At 32.3% G+C, this 5,219-nt stretch overlaps 1 long non-coding RNA gene across 1 annotated transcript; it reads left to right on the top strand.

Annotated features, from left to right (window-relative positions):
- On the top strand, positions 1-3,360 carry LOC107062238 (uncharacterized). Its single transcript, XR_001474506.1, has 3 exons — positions 1-22; positions 2,327-2,377; positions 3,257-3,360. It is a non-coding gene; the product is annotated as an uncharacterized lncRNA (long non-coding RNA).
- The last annotated feature ends 1,859 nt before the right edge of the window (positions 3,361-5,219 follow it).

The raw sequence follows: 5,219 nt of genomic DNA, 5'->3' as shown, positions 1-5,219 counted from the left end.
TTTGCTCGAGACAGAATTTTAGGTATGCCTCTTTTCCGATCTAGTTACTTTTTTTTCTTCCATAAGTTGTATTAATGTAATTTTTGCTTGTTTTATTTGCTCTGCCCTAAACTAATGACGTTTTTTGTTAGGTTTTCTCTAAACTAATGGTGTTTCAGGTTTCATTTATATGATTTCTTATTTATGTGTACATCCATGGTACAAAGAATTGTGGGGCTTTGAAGCCAAAAATTACTTTTTTGTAACTGTAGTTTTGCAATAAAGATAAGACCAAGCTAGTAAGCGCCCAGATCTGTTAAAAAAATCAGCCTTTTACTTGTATTGTGGACAAAATACTAGTTGTTTTTATGTAAATACGTATTTATTTTAATCTTCACAAAACTTTAGTTCCATCACTTTCTAAGTCTATTCTATTCTATTGTGTTTGTGTGGTGCTCTGTTCTATTGCAGTTTTTTCCAACTTCTTTATTAAAGATTTATGTTTATATGGGGTTGAACCATGTCCTTTACATGGTTATATGGGTTAATTTGAAGTTGTATGGGGGTTTGAAAAATTACTGTAAAATCATTTGAATAGGTCTAGGTGCTAAATGTTCTTTACATGATTCTGGAGTGAAGAGGGCCACATTTTGAAGATAACATTTCAAAAGGGACAACGAATTTTCAGATTAATCAAAATGGATAAAGTGTATGACTCTTAGTGACTAAACAAATTTTATTGACGCCTCACCCTAAACGACCATTTATTAATTCGTCAGGCTAATCCCCACAACACAATGACTTGAGATCATTAAGCCTATAGGTATCTTATGAATACATAACTGGAATTATCTATTTGAAAGTATCTGGAGAGCGTTTGATTTGATGTTATTAATTTGTGAGCTCTGTAGAAATTTGAATTATTCTTGGACACAAGCTACATGTGGCCATTTTACTACTCTAAAATGGATGCCTTAAATTATATGTCTGATTATAGTGCTGTTTCTTTTCTCCTCTTGCCTGATTACTTTATAGTTCCTCGTTTGCTTATGTAATACAAGTCTACTTTTGTAGCCATGTGAAACACTTTTGCTTAACCATTCTTATCTTTGAGATGTGTCACTGTGCAATTAACATTCTTCATTTCAACGTCGTGTTTGCCTCTGAATTACCATCCAAGTATACTGATCCAAATGTTTGAAGAACACTCTAAATCAAGGATTATAAAGGTGACATGTAACACTATTGGTTCCATTAAACAACACTAGACTCTCGAGCAGAATAAATTCTCTATTGAGAAGATTTTATGAATTTTTCAAAACTGGTTTTTCCTAGTACTGTTACACTTGTTCTTCTGTTGAATTATTTCAATACTTGATTCTTCTTTATTTGAAATCACAACTCAATGAAATATTTTTGTTTCATTATGAAATGCTATGTTAAATTTTGTTCCGATCAATCTGTGATGCATGTAATTTTTAAAATTATTGTTCACAGTTTCAAAAAAAACATTGTATTATGTGCATGATTAAAATATGAAGCACTTCGACTAATGTGGATGGTTATATCTTGAGTATTAACACTAGAATTGAAGAGCCTGATAAAAAATAAATTAATACAATTGAAGAGTATGTATGCATTGGTGTATAGAAGACTTTGCGTATTGGGAAAATATATACTTTTCTTTAAAACACCATAATACTATAGGTGTTGGATATTATTTAGTTGATCTGTATTTCATGGAGATAGAGTTTACTAACGGTTTCTTGAATTAAGAGTGTTTGATGTAACAGTTGCACAACTTTTTCCACTTTCCCGACATTGTGAACTACTTGGCTTGATTGTCTTCCTTTGAGGGTTGTTCTGTTCTTCATTTTTCATTGTTAAATTATCCCACTAATAGTAGAATTATTGCAATCTATTAGAGAGTTAAACATAACTATTGAAAGCTAGGTCCAAACATCTTTGTTTTTCAAAATGTTTCATGAGTAAGAATTTGACGACTTATAAAGGAGAGATCTCTATGTTGAAGATTTTTTCTTTACGTACCTTGTTTTGAGAGGATTTTTATAGATGCAATTAGATTATTAGTTACATCAGCAGTACCCCTTTTCCTCGAATTGGAGGGGACTCGATACAAAAACTTCTCTTTTTTTTCAACTTCTTCTTCCCCCATTTTTATTTTCTGCATAACTGCGCAATTTCTCTATTTTTTCTTTTCTGTCTTTAGTCCATTTATTTCTCTTATCTGGACGATTCTGTATAGTTGTGATTCTTCAAAATACATTTTGACTACTTTTTAATGAAACTCAAAGCTTTTCTAATTATTTTTCTTATATTCTTGCAGTTTTGTTCATGTTTTTCGATAACACTTGATGAAATTCATACTGCATTTGAGGTGAGCGGTTTAACTTATTTTATTGTGTGAGCAAATAATTTTATTTACTCACTGGGGAAATCAGATTAAGAACAGGGTTGTTGTAAGATTGGGCAAACTGTCTCAAAAACATGTAGACATTTTTGCATAATAGCTCATACATGACAAGAAGATTAAATATATAGAGCTAGTAGATAAAAGCTTCAATCTTCACTCAAATTTCTCTAAAAGGTGTTGTATTTTCCCAGATGATTTGTTCTAGAATTACCTCCGGAAAAAACTTTGTGTTGTGAATTTGATTCAACTCTTAGTTAGTTCTTGCTTTCTTTTGAAATAGCCTCATATTTTTCTCTAATCAAATGTAATATACTCCAACAGCTAAATACATTCTCTCTCTCTATATATATATATATTTGCAACAGCTGAATGACCTCTTGCATTTACCACAACCCTTTGGATTTCCTCATTTCATCATGGTACAACACTGTATAATCCTTGCCAGTTGAGTATTTCCCCCAGATAATAGTAGAGTGTTCTCAATGAAACAGTAGGTGATAAAGTGTTCATGGATGGTTTGAACATTGCAAGCATGTCATATCTTTTACATCAGTCCACTTTGAAATTTTATCTTTAGAAAGTAATCTACCATGTAGGGCCAAGAATAAAATTATATCCATCTCGGACCATCATAATTTTTACACTAGCCTTCTCCAAGAGCGTTTGGGGTAGACACCTCTTATCTGTAGAGGAACTATACATTTGCGTAATATCATTTTCTTCTAGCTCTATATGTTTCATATACTTTGCACCCTTAAGGATCTTTTTCATTAGCCAAGATGTTTGTTGTATATTACTATACCAATAATTAATTATCGTCTTCTCAAAATTTTGTACTTGCAGATTTGAAGATTGAAGTAACAAGTGAAGATACACAAACTCATTATTATTTTGCAATGAGTGTTATGGAATATTTAATAGTATAGCCTAACTGAGATGCTAGCTATATTTTTGAGTTAAGAAAATATTGAAATGAACATCTGGGATGCTAACTAATTTATTGCAATAAATATCTCTGTCTCTTCCTCTCTATATATTATTATCTTTTGGTATTGAGATTTTCAGTAGCAATTTTATATTGATTGATGAATTTAATTTTTTTGTCATATTGAGCTTTAAACCATTGGTGGTACATTAGAGACTGAAATTGTTGCTTGTCTATAAAGGTTAATCTAGGACCAGAAATTTTGTTTGTCTCTAAAGAAGTATCTACGACTACAAATATTGCTCGTCTCTAAAATATATCTAAGACCAGACTAGTCCCGTCGCCAAAGAGTACAAGAACCAAAAAGTAATACTTTTACATGGTATAAACTGTCTATTTGAGACCAGAAATATGGTCCTTAAAAGCATATAACGACCAATGTTTGCCCCCATCCCAAAAGACATTTAGGGACCAGTTAAAGAAACTTGTCCCAGTTGACCTTTAGCGAAGACGTCTATTAGGACGGGTGGCGACCAGCCATTTCCCATCGCAATTGAGCATTTAGGACCAGATTTGAACATTTAGGGACCATTTTTCCCTTCGTTAGAGATTGTTTTTCTTGTAGTGTTAGTAAATTATACACACGTAGCCGGACCAAGGTGCGGGGTAAAATTTTCTATATGTCGGACCAAGGATTTAGAGATACCTAACTTATCACTTTGCATGTAGTACACTAGGAAAGGATTGATATTACTAGGATTACTGCATTATGAGCTTGCGGGGAACACGTATACCCTAGTTAATTTTCTCATCTTGATAACAACCAAAATTGACTTCTGTTTACTGATTACTTACTGAAATCTTACAATTTGTCTCACAAATCCCCCCCTTTAAATACTTGTTTCTAGAAATAATTTGACTAAACGAATATAATTGTTGGTTAAAGTTAAGTCTAGACCATTTCCCTCGTGGGATCGACCCCAACCTACAAGTTGGGTTCTTTATTTGATAACGATCGCTTATGCTTCTTTAGGGAGGTGTAATTTGAGCGTATCAACAGATACATGAATTCATCTTCCACTGACTTGTGCATCCTTATATAAGAATTTGGATACACAGTATTCAACATGTATAGGTATCTCGGCAACTTCTTATATCCATCTGATGGTTTACCCCTTATCATTTCTAGTGCACGTTCTTTAGCACACCATGCTTGCTGGTAAGATATTTGAACCCCAAAGAATTCTCTAATATCATCAATTATATCTTTTCGAGAATGAATTCGTTTATGATTGCCAATTTAGGAGCAGTCGCACCGCTAACAAACCCAACTGTTGCTTGGATTTTGGTTAGTATCTTATCCCGCACTGGACATGCTTGTTCACTATTAAAGTATCTCACTTTGAAAACAACAATATTTTTCCTGCATGAAGCCTTCATAGTCCAACCACATTCATCCGAAAAGCACACCTAGATATAGTTGTACATTTTTTTTCATCATATTAATACATATAGCAGTTACATTTTATATGACATTAATGTATCAACAATATTAACTACCATAACTAATAATATCACCATACATTTAAATTCCTAATTTGTTTCATACATTACGCACAGATCAAAGTTACAAAATGTATCAGATACATTATAGATGCAACTCAATTGTGTGCGCTTCTTTCATGTATCATATAATCAACAAAAAAATTACAACAAACCAAAAGCACCATCATACAACTTCTAAATATAATATTGTATCAAACATATTAGAAATTTAAATGTATCATCCGATGTAGATCTTAAAATTAAAAATATTAATTCAAAATTTAGATAAAAAAAAACTCATACTGTCACGACCCGATTTCTCAAGTCATGATGGCA

The sequence above is a fragment of the Solanum tuberosum genome, unplaced genomic scaffold, assembly GCF_000226075.1.
Source record: "Solanum tuberosum cultivar DM 1-3 516 R44 unplaced genomic scaffold, SolTub_3.0 scf00212, whole genome shotgun sequence".
Classification (NCBI taxonomy): domain Eukaryota; kingdom Viridiplantae; phylum Streptophyta; class Magnoliopsida; order Solanales; family Solanaceae; genus Solanum; species Solanum tuberosum.
Note: the sequence above shows the minus strand (reverse complement) of the source record. Positions and strands in the feature narration are given on the sequence as shown.